At 48.2% G+C, this 20,452-nt stretch overlaps 1 long non-coding RNA gene across 2 annotated transcripts in view; it reads right to left on the bottom strand.

Annotated features, from left to right (window-relative positions):
- The window catches only part of LOC309522349, a 34,212-nt gene extending 15,479 nt beyond the window's left edge, over positions 1–18,733 (bottom strand). Inside the window, exons 1-2 of one of the 2 annotated variants that reach the window (XR_014215058.1) lie at positions 18,636–18,733; positions 958–1,111 (exon numbers count right to left, since the gene is read on the bottom strand). This is a non-coding gene — a long non-coding RNA (uncharacterized lncRNA). Of the gene's footprint in view, positions 1–957; positions 1,349–18,635 lie in introns of those variants that run through there. The other variant, XR_014215059.1, reaches the window with a different exon arrangement.
- Positions 18,734–20,452: the final 1,719 nt, after the last annotated feature.

Below are 20,452 nucleotides of genomic sequence, written 5' to 3'. Positions count from 1 at the left end.
TCTTATCCTTATACAGACAAGTGCTCCTGTGGACCTTGAATAATAAGACCCGAAACACAACTGAAAACCTTCATGTGAACAGGCACACACGGCAAGGTGGCCTCTTTTGGGAATGTTCTACCATTCAGGAATGTCTCGTTCTTTGTGTATATTTCAAGTTCTCTTGGGCAGCGAAATTGCTTGGACAAGAAGATGCTCATGTTCTGTTGTTTATTTCCATAGGCTTATTCCGATCAAAGGAGGAGTTGCTGCAATCAGGAAAGAGGCTCTTCCCCATTCTCTGCTTGCAGAAACATCAACTAAAGGCAGATTCAGGGGAGCGCAACCAGAGCAGGCGCATTGGGCGCAGAGCTTCTGGGGTACTGCAGCAGGCGCCACAACTATGATGCCCAACGGAAGGCGAGAGGTTGGTGGGAGGGTAGATACAGGGCACCACTGAAATTTGAGGCGCCAAGGTCTGCCACTGTATCAGCTATCAGTGCTGGATTAAGTGCCACGGTGGCAGTGAGGAAAGGCAAAATACTCAAGAGGCGAAACTATAAGAGATGCGGGAGATCTGCGGAAAGATACAATTACGTCCCTCCCACCCCCCACTGTGCTACGAAAAGTAATTTCAGAGGGTGGCCAATTTAGGTGGGGGGAAAGGGGAGGAGGGAAGGCTAGAGCACACCCTCTGCTTCTTCTTAAGAAAAAAGAAAACTGGATTTCCCAGCTCTTGTATAGTGAGGCTGGAATCAGGGTTCAAAAAGTTGCTTAGAATTTAGAACAATGAGAAGCACCGTGCAAACCCAAGCCACCAGTGGGCACTCAAATCCAGAGAGAAATGAAAGCAGCCAGCCGAAGTGTCTCTCTTTTTCATGCCCATTGGGCAGGAGGGGTACAGGAGAGGTTATGCCACAGATCAATTCACATGATAACATAGTAGGCACATCATGCAAAGAAAAGAATAAATGAAACAGGCCTTGAGTCGTGGTCTGCAAACTTTCAGGCGATCCTTTTCTTGAGGCCATAACTCAGCAGTAGAATTTTGCACTCCAAAGGGTCCAGATTCAGGCAAGTTTCTAGTCCTTGTGATCTTAATGTGCAGCTTGGGATGTCCTCTGGATGAAATCTAAAGCCAGAAGAGAAGTTTCAGCGCCTCGCATATCTCATTGCTCCTCCTCATGGCTAGGCAGAAACGGAGCAACATTATGCAAACTAAGCAAATGCATAAAATTTCCATGATTGATAGAGGCTGCAAAATCCGGCTTTCCATGGCATACCAGGATACCATAACACATATTATTTCTTTATTTTAGTACACACAAACCTGCTTTTGGCTTTGATCATATCTGCAGCCATTTCATAGGGATGCGGGTGGTGCTGTGGGTTAAGCCACAGAGCCAAGGACTTGCTGATCAGAAGGTCGGCGGTTCGAATCCCCGCGACGGGGTGAGCTCCCATTGCTCGGTCCCAGCTCCTGCCAACCTAGCAGTTCGAAAGCACGTCAAAGTGCAAGTAGATAAATAGGTACCTCTCCAGCGGGACGGTAAACGGCATTTCTGTGCGCTGCTCTGGTTCGCCAGAAGCGGCTTAGTCATGCTGGCCACATGACCCGGAAGTTGTACGCCGGCTCCCTCGGCCAATAAAGCGAGATGAGCGCCGCAACCCCAGAGTCGGTCATGACTGGACCTAATGGTCAGGGGTCCCTTTACCTTTTACTCTTTACCTTTCATGAGGGTGGCGGTGATGGCAGCAGCAGCAGTGGCAGAGTAGGGTGGCATTTCTCGTTTCTCCTCAAGTGGCAAAACTGGACACACACACACACCCCAACTGGCCTGGTACATTAATGGCATCTCTGTTCTCTGGCAAAGGATATGCCCCTATTCTGCTCACTTGGTATCTCGTTCTAGAAACAGGGTTAACATACAGCTTGGCCCAGTTTCCTCCCCCTGAAAAAACCCCCTTTCTGTGGTCATTTCCAGATGACCTGCTTATTGAGCATTCATCCTGATTTGTTTGTGGGAAGGTTAGATGATGTCAGCCGTTTAGCGAGCCTCCATTCTGATTTGTTTTCTGGGGAGTTTTGGCCGATGTCACGCGCCCGGCAAATGTACAGGGAATTTCCCCCACCACTTTCCCTTTCACCAAAGGCCCATTTTGGGTGGTTGTGGAGGAAGGAAGCTTTTTGCTATATCAACTTTAATTGCACAACCTGAATTTTCTGCTACGGGTCGAATTCTACCCGAAAACAGCAAAGGATTGGGAGTGCCCTATGAGACCTCAGCAGTGGCCTTGTTTCCTATCGCCAAAGCAAGGGTGTCATAGTGAAAGTGTTTTGAAGTAATGCCATTTAAAGAGTTCCCTTTCGACAAGACCATTAAGTCCAAAGTCTAAAACTGCCGAAATGAAAAATTAGAAAAACATACATATTTACAAAATAGGAAAATACAAAAGAAAAAGAAAATACATGTCACCAAGAAAAAAATTAGAGAATATTTTGTCTCTTTTCATATTTACAGTTATTTATACCTCTATAAAATGCTATTCACAATAAAGAAGTGAGATAAAAGGTAAGATATCAGAAAAAGAACAAAGAAAAAAATAAAGTAGAAGAAAAAAATTAAAAGTGAACATTTTAAAAAGAAGATAAGTATTCACTATACACAGCCATTTCCAATATATATTTATAGATTTTCTAATTTGTACTTAATAAAATTAATTAATTTTTTAAAAAAAAAATTGCCGGAATGCACCACTATGCTAGGGAACACATATTAAAACCGTATCACAACCTCTCTTGAGTTGCTAGCACAGCTGGCTCAGCCCTGACCTAAATACATCTTCAGCAATGGTCTGCCCAGCTTTTTTTGAAAACTGTCCACAGCCAGAAGCTCATTGGAAGGACAGATCGTGAAGCTGAGGCTCCAATACTTTGGCCACCTCATGAGAAGAGAAGACTCCCTGGAAAAGACCCTGATGTTGGGAAAGATGGAGGGCACAAGGAGAAGGGGATGACAGAGGACGAGATGGTTGGACAGTGTTCTCAAAGCTACCAACATGAGTTTGACCAAACTGCGGGAGGCAGTGGAAGACAGGAGTGCCTGGCGTGCTCTGGTCCATGGGGTCATGAAGTCAGACATGACTAAACGACTAAACAACAACAACATCTCTAGTTAAAAATGCTGAGTAGTCATGGGTGAAGATGTCAAAGACCTCTGCCCTGGATGGCCACTTCCAGCCAGAGTAGACAATACTGGGCTAGATTAACAAGTTGTCTGACCTGGTATTAAGAAACGCACTGAACTCTTAACATAAGATAGAGCCAGAGAAAACCCAGGAGTCCTGGCTCCTGGCCACCAGTTACCTGCCTCAAAACAACCACTCAGTTTACTCCCACATCTCAACTCAAAACACTCTTGTGGGGAACAGTAGGCTAAGCACTCCCTTTGGGCAAAAGCCTCCTTCCTTCCTTCCTTCCTTCCTTCCTTCCTTCCTTCCTTCCTTCTCTCCTCCACATCTTTATATTAAATATATGCAGAGCCATAGCTGTAGGGGCCTAGCCTAGTTTTTTTGTCCTGGGTGAAGCCTCCAGAGGGGCGCCATTCAGGCTCAAAATCTGTGTGTGTGTGTGCACGCGCGCGCGCATGCAAATGCACATGGGGAAAGGTGTGAAACTGGGGCTTTGGCCCGGGTGAAATAAAACCTAGTTTTGCCCCCAATATATGTGTTTGTAGTTTTAACAGTTAGTTTGGCTGTGGTGGCAGCAGCAAGGCGGGTAGAGAGGAATTCCCCTGCCAGGAAAGTTCTGAGACAAAGGGAACTTGGACTGCCAGCAACTGGGCAATCACATGTGGGACGATTCCTGCCATGCTTGGCTCTAAGAGGCACTGGTGCACTGGTGCTTCACTGTAGTGGGTCTCTGGAAGACAGAGTTTTCCTGTGGAAATGTAGACACAAAGTAGGACTAAGTAGGACTACTTAGGGCCAGCCCAAGACATCTTGATGCCCAGGGTGGGAAAGGAAATTGGCATCTGCTAATTAATTGGGAAAGATTGAGGGCACAAGGAGAAGGGGACGACTGAGGATGAGATTGTTTGACAGTGTTCTCGAAGCTACCAGCATGAGTTTGACCAAACTGTGGGAGGCAGTGGAAGACAGGAGTGCCTGGCGTGCTCTGGTCCATGGGGTCACAAAGAGTCGGACACGACTAAATGACTAAACAACAACAACAATTAATGAAGGGTATAACCCACCAGAAAAGTCTCCTGCTGAAGCCCATCTGGGGAAAAATGAGAGCCCCTGATCCTTTCAGTAGGATGAGTGCAAGATCGCCAAAGGGATTTTGCTGCCTGTCTTCATCCTACCAATTCCAATGGGCCCCACTAGCCACCAATGGGCAGAAAGATAGTTTAGGAAGATGAAGGAAAGGCCCTGTGGCACACACAGCTCTATCCTTCCAACAACTTGTTGGTGCTCCACATCCCACCCCACCCCGGGTCTGTTTCCTGGGGTAGTCACCCCCCCTCTGCCTCATGCCCTGGACCTGCAGGAGGATTTCCTGATAGACGGTGGTCCACATCTCAGACCTGTCTCCTACTCTGCTGCCTGTAACAGCACCAAAAAGCGGCTGTTTGATGTGCCCACCTCTCTGCAGGTTCACCTTCGTATAGTGCAATTTAACCCCAAGAAGTTCAGTCTTTTCTGTAGGTTTCTAAGATCCTCAAAGATGGAGAAATCAGGTGCTTCCACACAGATGTTTATTGAAAGATCTGTGCTTTTCATGATGCCCTTGTCAACAAAATGCCAACCCATATCTTCCCCCACGTAATCCAGATTTATCCTTTCCGGAGGGAAATCTGTTTAAAAAAACATGCACCTGCTTTCCAACGACCCATTTGCAGTATTTCAGTGACCTACTTATGTCAATCATCTTTAATGCATTCATGCATGCGGGGTAAATCTGATGGAAATAAGAAGACGGAGCCAAGCCCGAAAGATTCCAGTCACTGAACAAGTGCACTTATAGGTAGAAGATTGAGCAAGAAGAGTTAAGTACTGGAAATCTACAGTCCTTTGAACTTGAATAGATAGCATTCAGGACCATGTCTACACACAGGATGTCCTATGTTCAGAGGTTAAATGAGGCTGTTCAGAAAAAAAAAATATCGATGGCTCCAAGCTATGCAGCAACTATCCGAAGCCGTACCAGTTCATATGAGCAAGCTGGGTGTGTGGGTGTGTGGGTGTGTGATAGTAGTGTTTGCGGCACACTTCTCCCAACAGAAGGAACCCTCTGCAACATGGCATGGAATAATCTGCTGCACACACACTTCCTGTTTCAAGCTGAACTGCTAGTGCATGCATGGTACGGCCGTTTTCCTCAATTTGCTTTTGCTTTTCTGTTTCACGGCGAACATTTTACAAAACTTAATTTGCATTGAGCTCATTTGGTTTGCCGAATGGTTACCGAAATCAAAACAAGCCAGGGCAGGCATAGGCAAACTCGGCCCTCCAGATGTTTTGGGACTACAACTCCCATCATGCCTAGCTAACAGGACCAGTGGTCAGGGATGATGGGACTTGTAGTCTCAAAAACATCTGGAGGGCCGAGTTTGCCTGTGCCTGAGCTAGGGCAATGCAAAGACATTTGACGGGGTTCGGTTAAGTGAAGGGAGGGCACCACCAAGCAAGGAACGGACAAGTGCTTCATTGCTCAGAACTCCTCTAGGAGAAGCCATGTTGGAGCCCGTAGGAGTTTTAATTTGTGTCACTCTGTTCTATTCCGGTTTTAACTTTCTGTATGTTTAAAATCGTGGCTGTAATATTTTTAGTGACAATGTTATTGTTTTTATCTTTTTTTATAAACTGCTTTGAGGTTTTCTTCCTACAATCAGGTGGCATATAAATTTTGTGAAATAAAATATATTATTATTAATTATTATTTATTAAATTTGTATGCCACCCTTCATCCAGGGGGAAAAACCAACATGTGGCAGCAAAAGCAACTTCTAGCAGTACCTGAAAGGCATTATTTTTTGTATTTTTTTAAAAACGGCCATCCCTAACTTGGGGATTTGCTGGACTCCCAACTTTCATCAGCTCCAAGCAGCATAGAGGGCCCAGCACTGACCATCATTTTGCACATGCAGCCCCGTCTTCTAAGGGTGTGGAATGGCGGGGGGGGGGGAAGGCTCAGGAGGAGCTGCCAGGAGGCTGACCTCCAACATCTGCTGCTTAAGGTGGGAGGTGACCTCACTCTGCTTAATAGTAGGGCCGGCGCTCCCTATGACATCACACAGGTGATGAGAACATGCTCTCTTCCCGCATATCAAGCATTTGCTGCCTATGTTAACATGGCTCCTCTTCCCCCAACTTTCAGACGACAACAACGGGTTTCCTTCCTCCAGAGCAGGCGTAGGCAACCTAAGGCCCAGGGGCCGGATCCGGCCCAATCGCCTTCTCAATCCAGCCCGCGGACAGTCCGGGAATCAGCATGTTTTTACATGAGTAGAATGTGTCCTTTTATTTAAAATGCATCTCTGGGTTATTGGTGGGGCATAAGAATTCATTCATATTTTTTTTCCAAAATATAATCCAGCTCCCACAAGGTTTGAGGGACAGTTGATTGGCTCCCTGCTGAAAAAGGTTGCTGACCCCTGCTCCAGAGTGTTCCCCCGCCATTTGGTAAGGGCACCCCTCTGCAAGTTTGGGAATACACACACACACACACACAAACCAACAACACATATATACATATGTACATACACACACTTTTTTTAAGACAGAAGAAAGCAGGAACCAGATGATACCCATGCATTAAATTTATTAATGTTTAATTGCTTTTTAATGATCCCCCCCCTTTTTTAGCTGTTTCTATTTTTATCTGCCTTGAGTGTCAGGGGGAAATGCAGGTTATAAATAATAGTAATAGTAATAGTAATAGTAATAATACGTAGTAGTAGTGCCAGTACCTCGTGGCACTGCAATAATCACTTTGCTTAAAACAGCAGCAGCGACAACAACACTTGGATGTGAGTGCCTATTTGCCAGCACGGGAGGACATATGGTAATCTCTGCATGCCCCCCAGTGCTATTGGCAATGCCAACTATCCCCCTCTGTGCCACCTAGTTGCTCCCCCCCCCCGCCAACATGGCACTAGTGTTGCCTCAGCAATTTTGTTCATTGTTGAGTTTTGTTCTTCTTTTTTTGTCCTCTGGAAGAACCCAGGCATATTTCACATCCTCATTACTGTTTACGGCACATTGGATTAAAAAACACAAAACAGGGGCTCTCACAAACGAAAGAAGGTCCCATTTAACACCTAGTAGAGCAGGGAAGGAACACAAAGGTAGCACAATAAATACTGAACATGGCACTCTATAAAAACAGCCAACGCATGCAGATCATTCCTTTTAAAATCATATTTGTGCAGTGTCAGATTCACAACGCTGACCAGGGAAGTCACAGATTTGGTTGAAATGGGTGTGTCTGACTTTCCTCTTCCCAGCTCTCTGCACTGATGCCTCTTAAAAATAATTACCTTTTAAACGATTTTAATTAAGAAACTCTGTGAAGTGGATTCCCTTTTATTTTTTTTAAAGACCACGGATGCAGACCTGAGGCTGAGACAGAATGACTCCTACCTGCCACCACTCAGGGAGCCAAGAGCTGAGCTGAAATTCGAACCCAAATCATCCCAAAGAACACAAAACTGGAAGAGGAGATAAGAGCAGCCATGGCTAGAGTTTTGCCTAACTAAGACTTGCTAGAGCCCCCATTCAAATATCCATTTGGCCACCAAGTTGTTTTAGAATAAAAGGGGGAGAAAGAGAGGACATTGCCTTGAACTCCTGGGAGGAAAGACAGAATCTAAATGTGATGGGTAAATCAGGATCCCTTATCCCAGCGCCATGTCCCGCTGCTGTCCCTTATTGATGATGTCCCTTAAATAAGCTACTGAAGGTAATGGAGCCCTTTCTATGTCCAGCTGTCCTTTGTCAACAACAAATTATTGTTGTTTTTTGTGTTGAATATATGCTATATGGTAATTTATGGACCTAATAGGTATCTAAAGCCATTTGCACGCAACAAAATATGTATTTTATCAAAGTAATTGTTGATCCCATATTTTGGCTGCTGATCCCTTATTTTCGAGGCTGCTGGTCCCTTATTTTCATATCTGTAAGTTGACAGCTATGATCAGGATTGGCTGTTCCCCTCACGGTTTGCGTGTTCCCAGCATGGAATGAATATTGCATGCAGCAACAACACACAAGTTGACCCAACGTGTCCCGCACATTTTCGAGCGCTAGGCAGGATCTGTAAGCCTTTCCTGCCCTGAAAAAAAGATTCATTAAGGGAACTTTGAAATTAGAACTAGCACATGACTCCTGCTCCATAAGCAGAGATCTATATAAAGGTGCTTTTAAGACGGTTCAATTATTTAAGCCGATAGCCCCCAAGAGCAGCTCTCTGGAACACCAAGTACTGGAAATGGAGCATGCCACAACCATAATCATTATAAAATGTCTTCCCCCCCACATCACATGCACAGAGCCTGAGCAAGGAGTGGTTCAGAGAAGTCTTTCCTTGGGAGGCGAGAGAGAGAACCCAGAGTGTTTGTTTACAACTGCACCAGTTGAGAATGAATTCTACGAGCAAAGCAGCAGCATTCTTCCACAGAACTCCACATCTATGGCAGAAAATAGATCAATGATAGGGATACTACCAGGGGGCCAGTTTCTTCCTCTTTCGTTGCTGTTGAGGGCCACATTCCCTCAGGGGTGATCTGCCAAAGTCCCCATGCTGCCACTGGCCAGACAGAGCCAGAGGCAAAAATGTTCTGGATTAACTAATCCAGAATGAAGAGGGCCCTACTACAATTTTCATTCTAGTCACCTCCAATTAGTCCTATGTAGGTCTACTCAGAAACAAGCCCCACTGGGATGGATGGGGTTTCTTTCAAATAAGTACAGTCATACCTTGGGTTGCAGACGCTTCAGGTTGTGTTTTTTTGGGTTGGGGACCACCGAAACCCAGAAGTACTAGAACGGGTTACTTCCGGGTTCCGGTGGTTGCGCATGCTCAGAAGCGCTAAACTGTGTTTTACGCATGCGCAGACACGCCAAATAGCAACCCACGCGTGTGCAGACGCGCTGCTGCGGACGCTGCAGGTTGCGAACATGCATCCCACACGGATCATGTTCACCAGAGCATCAACTGTATATGGAAGTTGCTGTTTTTGTACAATGCACCAATACAGCTACTGTTCTTGAAAACGCATAAAAGTGGCTTTAGTCTTCTTGGAAGCCTACCAATTTGTTCTTAGATGGCGGGCCATACAACTAGGGAAAAAGGAAATAAAATAAAATGTGGCCCCCTTCAAACTGTTCTGAAACTACCTGGAAACAATTTTAAAAGCCAGGAGCACCAGGAGGAAACAAATAGGAAGGAAAGAATTCTGATGGGATGGAAAGATGAAGTAGCTTCAGGAAGCAACAGGAGGGGGAACATAACATGTAGCTGAGTCCTGCATATGGCTGCTGGACCATGTTCTGCCCACCTGGGCTCTTGCACCTGCAGAATACCTCCGTCTGCCTTCCTTCCCTGACCACCCACCCTGCTGGAACGACAGCCATTGTGCTAAGGTGATTCACAATCTCTTTACACGGATGCAGAAATTCTTCTACAGAAGGATTTCCCATTCCATTGACCCATTTTCTGCTAAAAGCTTGCTTTCAGATTATGAATCTGTAGGTAGGGGCCTGTCCTTCAACACTTTAGGTACTGTGCTTAGCCATAGGTACTATGTAAATACAGATTACATATTTATTAATAAAGCATAAAACATGAATAGTCTTCAAAGTACAGCCTGGGTGATTAAACCAGAATAACTGACAACTCTGCTAATGCACATTACATGTGACACACACACACACACATGGAGCCTCATAGGATTGTAGAGTTGGAAAAGACCCTCAGGGTCCTCTATTTCAACCCCCCACAATGCAGGAAACTCAACTAGATCGTACATGACAGGCGGCCATCCAACCCCTGCTTTAAACCCTCCAAGGAAAGGGAGTCCACTACCTCCTATGTATACAAAGATGTGCATCCTCTCATAGGGACAGGCTGGCTGTGTCTGGCAGCTTGTATTAGTGTGTTTGCATGTGCGTGCATGGAGACAGTGGAGGTGGGCAGCGTCCTAAATCGGGGTCCCCAAACTAAGGCCCGCGGGCCGGATAAGGCTCGGGGGACTCGTTTATCTGGCCCATGGCGACCCCCGCTGCCCGCTCTTACCGGTGCTGCGCTGCGCGGCTGCCCATTTCCGGGTCGGAGGAGCACCGGAAATAGCTTGTGCGCATGCGCAAGAGTCATTTGCGCATGCACAGGTGTTATTTCTGGTGCACATCTGGGTCAGAGGAGGCACATGTGCACAAGCTATTTCCGGTGCTCCTCTGACCTGGAAGTGCGCTGGAAATAGTGTGTGCGCACGCGTATGGGCACACGCTCCCCCGCCCTCCGGCCCGCCACACGATTGGCGCTGGAGACACCTGCCAGAGGCGCAGTAAGTTTGCTGACCCCTGCCCTAAATTACCTGCCTCTCTAACACGGAGGAGAGGTCCATCTATAGTAACTCCGCAGGCCTCTAACCAGGGGCCCATTTTCCCTTTTCATAGCAAATTTTGGTGGGTGAAACCTCCTAGAGCTATAAATAAAACTCTGCAGAGCAGTAATGATATCTCTGCAGCGCCCGAGATCCACATCAGCTCCCCATACTAAGTCACATTCACAACAGTGCAAACCCCTCCCCGCCCTGCCATTCTAAAAATAAAGCTGACCACTCTGCCTGGAAGCCAGGGGCTTGGTGGAAGATGGAGCTGCAAAGAGGCACTTACAGCAGCCAGAGGACATCTCTCAGCTCCTTCAGACATGGCTCCAAAAGGCCCAGCCCCAGAGGAGAGTACGAAAAGTTTCTGGGTAGCCGAACTACACATTACTTCGAAGCAGGTGCCAACAATTCTCCACTCATGGTCTTTTCCGCAAAACAGTAGCTGAAGGTTCTGATCCAGTTTTGGAATGGCTACACAGAGGGAAGTGGGGATTAACCCACCCCCTGCCCTGATTTTTGTTTTAACCTGCCCAGCGTGATTTTATGCTGTGTTGGAGTTGTAATTATTTTGAAGGCTGCTATGAAAATAATTACAACTCCAACACAGGATGGAATAGTGGCTAAATCATCACCTTTACCTCAACCACCATCCATTTCACATAGGGGAGTTAGGGACAGATCCTTGCAGCATCCCTAAGGACAGGGACATTGTGGGAGGGGGGCTGGGAATGGGGCTTTGTGCAGTTCAACACATTCCCACTCATTACGAGCAGCATGTAGAACAGAAGCTTCAGAAGAATAGAAGCTCTGCAGAATCACTCCACCACCTTTTCCAAGTGCAGCACAGCACAGCAGGACACACAGGTGATTCTTCCTGGCTGGAATGTGGTACGGTAAAGGTAAAGGACCCCTGACAGTTAAGTCCAGTCACAAACGACTCTGGGGTTGCGGCACTCATCTCGCTTTACTGGCCAAGTAAAGTACTGCGTTTGTCCGCAGACAGTTTTTCTGGGTCATGTGGCCAGTAGGACTAAGCCGCTTTTGGTGAAACCAGAGCAGCAAACGGAAACACTGTTTACCTTCCCGCCGGAGTGGTACCTATTTATCTACTTGCACTTTGACGTGCTTTTGAACTGCTAGGCTGGCAGGAGCAGAGACCGAGCAACGGGAGCTTACCCCGTCACGGGGATTCGAACCGCCGACCTTCCAATCGGCAAGCTCGGTGATACCAGACTACAATAATGCCTCTTGCTTGCCTGGATGGAGGATGGAATGTACTCCAATGTTCAAAGGCAGAGGTCACCTCCATTGCTCCCATCTAGACCAGCCCACCACACAGCCTCCAAGAGATTGGCCAGGAAAGGAAGGCAGCCCTTGGGGTGAAAAGGCGAGCCCAAAGCTCTGTCTCCTTCATGACAACTGTTGCCGCATCATTACCAGTTATTACGGAAAGCAAAACAGCAGAGAAATAACTTGAGGACTAAACTGGAGGGTGAAGTGGGAATAAGGATGGTTTTGCTGGATCTGATCAGAGGGTCCATCGAGACCAGTTGGTCCTTTGGTCCTCCAGATGCTGCTGGAGACCCCATCCACCCTGGCCATTAACCATGCTTTCTGGGACTGTTGGAAGTTCTAGATGTTTTTTCTAACATTAGCCAGCCAAATGCCCCTTGGAAAGCTCACAAGCAGTGGAAGAAGCAAAGATCACCAGTGTCAAAGCAATGATTCTTCAACATCAACTTCGTTGGACTGGTCAGGTTGTTTGGATGCCTGATTATCGTCTGCCAAAGCAACTCCTCTATTCCGAACTTAAAAATGGAAAGCAGAATGCTGGTGATCAACAAAAGAGGTTTAAAGACTCTGTCGAGGCAAATCTAAAAAAATGTAGTATAACCACCGGCAACTGGGAAACACTGGCCTGCGAGCGCTCCAATTGGAGAACAGCCTTTACCCAAGGTGTCACAGGCTTGGAAGACGCTCAAACTAAGGACGAAAGGGAGAAATGTGCTAAGAGGAAGGCAGGCTTAGGAAACCCTCACCGTGATCAACTCCTGCCCGGAAATGTATGTCCCCACTGTAGAAGGACGTGTGGATCGAGAACTGGCCTCCACAGTCACAGACTCACTTTTAAAACCGTGTTCATGGAAGACAATCTTACTCGGCTAAGAGTGATTGCCAAAGAAGAAAGAGGAAAGCTGGTTTACATCAGTAATGTAGACAGGACCATAGTCGGCAAAAGAAGTGGTTGGGAGAAAGATGAGTCACAAAGCAGGTGCTGGTAACTTTTTAGAACGATAATAATTTGGGTGAAAGGTGTTGGAAAAGCAACTTCACAGGCATCAAAGAAACGCAGCTCTTGTTCCTCCAAGATTGTTGAAGCAGACCCTTCCTCTGTCTGCAACCAGCTTTCACCTTCCCGTTGGGAATCCCCGCCTCTCCCTGCAAACATGAGGTCACTGGCATTTGGATGGGCTTGGCTCTGCCTCCCATTCACTTGGACAGAGCAGGAATCCTCTGAATGAGGGCTGGTCTCTCTCCAAAAATAACCGAACCCTTTGAGAGCCAAAACACTTGTGCCTCTCCAGAGATCAGCAAGTTTCTTTAGATCAGGTCAAAACTGAGAAGCTGGAAAGAAACTGTGACTCAGCACAGGCCAGAGCAGCAATGCTAGTGGCATTAGAGAGACAGGATTCTGCTCCAGTGGAAACTCACAGATTTTCCAGGACTGATCTCAAATCCTGGGGTCTACACAACTCCAGACAAGACTGTTAGATGCCTCTTAAGGTGCATGTAAGGTGTGAAGAAAAATACAAAAAGCATGAGCAGGGAGGACTGATACTTGACAGTGCCTGAGATAATCAACACTGTCTACAAAACCCGAGCAGACACGGAGAATAATAATAGAATCTTAGCGTCGGAAGGGACCCAAGGGTCATCTAGTCCAACCCGCTGCAATGTAGGAATCTCAGCTAACACTGAGTAACATTTTCTTCCCCTAGATAGATAGATAATTTCTTACGGTCGGAGGCCAGCTTATAAAACACACTTGGGGGTACAATCCCAGAAGGAAAACAAACATTTAAAACGATGTACAACAATAAATTTAAAATTTATAAATTTACCCATGGAACCAAGTTTGGGGATTTTTTTAACAAACTAGTTTGGGTTGGGGGATGGTCTGCGCCTACAGATCTGTACACAGAATCTGGTGACTATCCGGGTCGTCTTATAATCTTTGCCTAACAGGAAAAAGTCACATTTTTGCTTTTCCGGGAGGTCAGCGAGCCTCACCAGCAGGGGATCAATGGTCTCGCTATGTGCCTCTTCATAAAAGGTACATGTAAAGAACAGGTGCTCTGGGCTTCCTATATCCTTCAATGAACAGGCGCAAAGTCTCTGAGCATATGGGACTTTTTAAAAGGATCCTTCCAGGACTGGCGAGGGCAGAGCTGAACTTCTGGTGAGTGTAAAAGCCCTTCTTGCATTTTTGGATACGAGAAAGAAAAGATATGCTGCCGGTGCAGCTATCTCTCTCTCGATTTCTCCAATTTTATAGTTGGGGCACCTTGAGTCCTGTTGTCTCTCGGTGTCTATGATTCTTTGCCTGACCGTAGCATTTGCCTGGCCCAACCATTTTCTTCCCCTACTGCATTCACGAGGAAAATCCATTTTCTGAAGGTGCTATCAGCAACACAGGATGCCACTGCTGAGATGTATGCCCCTACTAACCAATGGGAGATAGAAAGCTGTAACTTGTATGCTTGGCTTCATGCTGATCTGATTCTTTCTTGGAGTGGTGGTGAATTCACCTCAAAGGGACTCACTTGCCGCCACAGCAGCGTGTTGCCCCCCTTTCACTCACGTTCTGAACGTTCTTGTTTCTGGGAAACAGCTGCAGGTGCGTATTTTTGTAACATCTCCAGCACATCTCTGAGATTCATGGATGGCAACTGTATTTCTGGGATCTCTGCCAGTTATCAGATCACCCAACTACTGACACATTAAAAAGATGAGTAACAACGGCCCGCCTTTTTTTGCATCTTGGGAATTTGCTGGGAGATGCAGCATGGGGTGAAGATCTCAGGTGAAAGCAGCGGAAGTCAGGTGAAGTTGTCGGGTCTTTCTTCCCACTCTGAGGAGGCTATGGAGTTTTTACTGAATAGGAAGTACAGTATCTTCTGGCAGGGAACTGGCCCCACTTTTGGAAGAAAAGGTTGCATAACTTGTCATTCCTACATCCAAGGCAGATTCCCAGTCCCTTGTTTAGCCTCCAATCCTATGCCCACCAACTTAAGCTCCAGTAAACTCAACTGCACTTACTTCTGAGTGGACATTATAGGATTGCACTATTAAGAACAAGTGAGTTAAGAAAGCCTGTGGAGCCACAGACTGCTCTTATTCAGAGGCTGCTGTGTTTAAAAACCAAACAAAATCCTGAGACCTTGCGGCCATGGCCAAATTAACAAATTTTATAAGAAGACTGTAAAAAATGGAATACTGGACACCATTTATTGAATCCTGTAGATGCAATTCATGAATGCTAAGCCCATGTTCATGCTTTGACATGAATTAAGATAAATACAAATACTAATTTTCAAACAAGTGTCTCTTCAAAGCTACAAAAATATTCAATTAGTTTGATTTAGGTGTACCTCAAGTCTCTATCATGTCTATAGACACCCCCTGTTATAGTTACCCCCACCTCTAACATCATCATAGCTTAATGATGGGTGCTTAATAGTTCTTTTTTTTAAAAAAAAAATCAACCCACAACACCTTGCTGGCTGCTACTGTCCAAAGCACAAATGTTTTATGTACAAGTCCCACAACAATTGTTTTCATTTACTTAGTGAGTTTTACTGTGTTAGACCAGGGCACAGGGGCAATGCCATTCTACAACGCTGCCAGCCTTTAAATGAGCCAAAAACTGCCTTCTCATCTACCATCTTGAAAACATCACCATGCAAGTTCCCCTTCAAACTATTACATGGACTTTGATAAGCCCATTTCCAGGTTGCAGAAGTGGCAGGCACCTCAATAATCCGATATCTTTTACGCTGCTAGTATGAAAACTTGCTATTCAAAGTTTTCTCTTTACTTCTCTGTGACAATAGGATCTAGGCAGGCTCTAGGATGGATCTGTACAGTGTGAACAGACACCAGCTGCGGTTCTCTTTGCCTCGTTGTGTTAGCGAGGCCTCTGTACGAGGTCCTGGGTGACAAAGAGCAGATGAATATTCAGCAGCGTGTGGCTCTGCTGCCCGTATCACAGCAAGGTCAACTTGTACCAGTTAGCAATATATTCACTGCTACGGACGAAAAGAGTGTCATCTATAGCAGGGTAGACTCTGACTTAAATGGGAACAAATGCAGTTAGCTGGTCACTTTCTGAAACCATTTTGCCAGCTCCCAATGTCTTCCTAACTGCAAAAGAAGAATATGCAAGGCATATTGCAGAACTGTATTGTGTATTGTTGCTTAGTAAGAAACTTTGGATAAATCACCTACAGAACTTTTTTTGCAGGTTCCTTGCAAATGCACTCTTAAGTCTTTGTCTCTGAGTGTCCCCTCCCTCTTTAACGTCACAAAATGAATACTCCATCTCTCATCTGAGGCAAATGCCCCTTATGAAGCAGACTATTAAGAGTCTCTCTGAGCACATACAGATTGCACTGAGCAACTTTGGTCTGATTCCACAGGCTTAAAAGCAGGGCAACTTGCATGAGCCAAGGACAGGTTTCTCACAAAATCCAGAGCCGTGCACCCATCTTTAAAGGATGAAGTTCAGATACATAATGGGACTTTTAATGCTCATCGCTTACCAAAGTACTTCTGCACAACAGCTATATCTCCTGCAACTACTGATATTTCTCTGGCCATACCTGTTCGTTCCACAGTGGCAGATGAGAATTAGTTTTGATTATGCCAACTTCAATCATCAAGCAACACAGCGCAGCAGCAAAAGGCACATTCCTGCCCAGTGCCTCACATCCATTTCAAGTTCTGCCAGGGTGGCAAGAGGCCATGCCACGCCAAGGCAATTGGGCTGCCCTCAAAAACTGCACCACATAATCCAAGAGGCAAAGTTCACCCAAGGCTGCTCTGCTACCATCTCCCTGAGTGCCAAGGCACAAGCCTCCAGGCGGAGAGCGTTTTCCTGGAGGATCATGTCACAAAGGCAGCTTCCGTGGCATTCTGAGTGGTGAGAGATGCTTATGGAGTCGGGCCATTCCTGAAGATGCTTCAACCAGAGCCTGGCCAGCAGCTCAGGTTTATGGAGGGTTGCCTAGAAGCTGCCACACCTCTACATCACCTGTGCTGTAGAATCAAGGAGCCAGCCCCCAACCCCCGCTGCAAGGGCCAGATTGGGGGCCGGAGGCACTCTAGTTGCTGACTCCTGACCGAGAGAGCAGAAGAATGGAGCAGAAATGCACTTCCACACACCTCATGTAAGATTCCCACAAGACAAAAGGAACAAAAGCAGCAAGAGTTCTAGGTGCACCAGGTACATCTGCTTGTCTCCCTCCATCCCAGCAGACTCCACAAAAGTTTCATATGCCCACTGTGACCGTTTTGACTGAAGTCTGACAGCAGCACAGAACTGGTCCCCTGCCAGGACCTGCTATTGACCAGCATAATCCAGAGATCAGGGCAAACTGCTAGAAGCCCCAGGGCAGAAGTCCTCATTTCTAGCAAAGGGACACCCTTGCTTCACCAGGCCCAAGGGTCCGCTCTGCCCTCCCCCCATGTCCACACTTCTCTAGGGGTTCCTTTTTGCTAATGTACTTCATCGCTGTTGAGATGCCTCTAAGCCTGAGATGAAGGGGAATTTCACCCATCGCAATGTCTCACTTCCCTAAATGGCCAAAAAAACACACAACCAAAACCATTTCTCATCTGGGAAAAAAAAATCTTAAATTAGTCTTCCCTTCCCCGCTTACGAAAGGGAGACGGGGGACAAATGCGTGATTGGAAATGCGATTAGGACTTCAAAAGCACATGAACTTCTGATGGCGAGAGCAGACTACGGCCTCGCCTCGCCTCGCCTCCCCCCCTTGTCGCCTGCGGGGGAGGCCACGCGGTGTCGCTTCGCCCTCCCTCCCTCCCTGCTGCCGCCGCCGTCTGGGGCTGCCCGTGACCAGCAGATTTAAGGCCCGGCGCGCCGTCACGCCGCTCCAGCTTTCCCACTTGATCCTGACCGCAGACAGGAGGGGAAGGGGCCGCCGGGCGGCGACCTTCCCTCCCAGGAGCGTCTGGAAGGGAGGAGGGGGGCGGGGAGGGGGGTTAGCCCTCCCGCCGCCGCCCGAGGTGCTCCGCGATCCTTCCCGGGGTGGGGTGGGGTGGCCTTGGGGGAGCCGCCGCCGCCGCCTTACTCACGGCTCCTCCTTGGATCTCTCTCGCCGGGGCGGGGCGGCAAAGACGGCGTTGGCTGGAGGGGGGGGGCCGCGCTCCGGCTATGCCTTCCCTTTGTGTGCCGTTTCCTTCGCGGCCGCGAGTGGCACTTGGCGAAGAAGGGGCGCCGTGGGAGCCGAGCGGAGTCCTCCTTTCTTCGCGCTTTCCGGAGCGGAGATGAAGGGCGGGCGGGCGGGCAGGGGGCGGGGATGGTTAGAGACCCTCTCCCGCCCTCCCTCCTGGCTGGCGTCTGCGAAGAGGCTCGGCGGGGAAAGTTGGATAGAGGCGCGGCGGGCGGGGCGGCCCCGCTGCTCCCTCCGCGGAAAGAAAACAAAACAAAACAAAGCAACAAACAAACAATCAAATAGCCTTTCTTTCTCGAGGGGGAGGAGGCAGGGCGGCCGCCGGTCCCTGCCACGCTCTCCTGGCCTCGCAGGTCGCTCGGCGGATGCTCTTTTCCCACGGGCGCGACGGGGCGGGCGCGCCGTCGGCCAGCGCGCATCGTCCCGCGCTCCCCGGTGGCGGCCACGCCGGACGCGGCGGCGGGAAGGGAGCCCGTGACCTTGTTTCGCTTGGGGCCAAAGCGGCAGAGAGCTCAAGCTGCTCCCGGATCGCGCCCGCGCTTGGCAAGGGATCGCGCCTCCCCACCTCAGCCCGTCCGGCGCCGGCTCCGCTCGCTCCCGGTCCCCGTTCAAATCCACGTCGCGACCCGACCCGTCTCTATAAGAGCGAGAGCTCGACGTTTTACATATACATCCCATATGTGGGCAGTTTTCAGGGAAGAGGTGGGGTGGGTCAGATGAGCGCCGAGGATGCTACCCGATTGGCTGATCGGGAAGCCCCGGACTCCTCTTATTGGCCGCGAGCCCCGAAGATTGATTTTTCCCCTTTCCCCCCCTTTTTTTTTTTCAAAAAAGAGAACGGTCTTGGGTATCAGAGGGAGGATTTTGCAGACAAGCTCGCCAAGGAGCAGACATTAACCCCCCGCGCGCCGGACAGACGCGCGAGGGAGGCAGCAGGCGCGGCCGGATAGCCAGCATTCCCCAAGGTGCATGAGAAATGGATCCATCCAGTGGCGTAGCGTGGGGGGTGCAGGGGGGGCCGGCCGCACCGGGCGCAACACCTGGGGGTTAGGGGGCGCACATACACGGGTTAGGGGGCGCAAATTACTTGCCTTGCCCCGGGTGCTGACAACCCACGCTACGCCACTGGATCCATCCCACGCCTCTTCCTAAGGCTGGCTGAGCTGCCACCTCCCCGGGTTTCCGGCCTTGCTCCTGTGCCGCTGCTAACACAGATGCGCAGAAATGAGCCGGGGGAGGCTTCGCTGGGGGAGCATCTCCGTGCCAGATCTTCTGCTCTCCAAGGTGCTGGTAAAGATACAGGATCAGGGCCCCCGAGGAAGAAGGAAGTTGACTGCCCGGCTGGGATGACTCCCATGCAGAGGGGACAAGGGTCTTCTTTTGTCACAGCGAATGGGGGGCAAGGGCAGCTTGGCCTCTGGAGGGGTGGGGTGAGAATAAAAGGGGCCCCAACCAGGATCGCTTCTTTGATCCCACTATTCAGAAGAGCGTTACTCTAACGTGGGCAGACAAGCCCACACCTCTCGAGTTGTTTTCATTTATTTACAGTGGTACCTCGGGTTACAGACGCTTCAGGCTACAGACTCCGCTAACCCAGAAATAGTACCTCGGGTTAAGAACTTTGCTTCAGGATGAGAACAGAAATCGCGTGGCAGTGAAGCAGCAGTGGGAGGCCCCATTAGCTTAAGTGGTACCTCAGGTTAAGAACAGTTTCAGCTTAAGAACGTACCTCCGGAACGAATTAAGTTCTTAACCCGAGGTACCACTGTAACACTTGTAATGTCACAAACACTATGGGCAATATGGACAGATTCAAAATATAATTACGAAATAATATGCAGTTGAAAATGACACAGCTGGTTTTCAGAGGCCCAGCAAATTGTTAGTCATTTGATTTTACTACAGTGGTACTTCAGGTTACAGACGCTTCAGGATACAGACTCCGTTAACCCAGAAATAGTACCTCGGGTTAAGAACTTTGCTTGAGGATGAGAACAGAAATCGTGCTCCGGCTGCGCGGTTGCAGCAGGAGGCCCCATTAGCTAAAGTGGTGCTTCAGGTTAAAAACAGTTTCAGGTTAAGAACAGACCTCCAGAACGAATTAAGTACTTAACATGAGGTACCACTGTATTGGTGAAAAATGCTACACACACCCCAGCAGGTTATGTACTATGCAGGGGCCCATTCAAGTGACGTACACAACCCCTCCATTTATATCAGTGGCACCTGGGCAAGAGAACCCTCCCAGCTGTTAGACCTGCCTGTCTCCCACTAGTCTGTCCTTAAGGGTGTCAACTTCTGAAAAGCTTGCTGCTTTTACACCACCAGTGGCTGCAACTGAATGTGAGTTCCAGGAAGGGAAGGCTGGACCATCTACAGTGG

Source organism: Podarcis vaucheri, assembly GCF_965113315.1.
Source record: "Podarcis vaucheri genome assembly, chromosome: 17".
NCBI classification, from domain to species: Eukaryota; Metazoa; Chordata; class Lepidosauria; order Squamata; family Lacertidae; genus Podarcis; species Podarcis vaucheri.
Note: the sequence above shows the minus strand (reverse complement) of the source record. Positions and strands in the feature narration are given on the sequence as shown.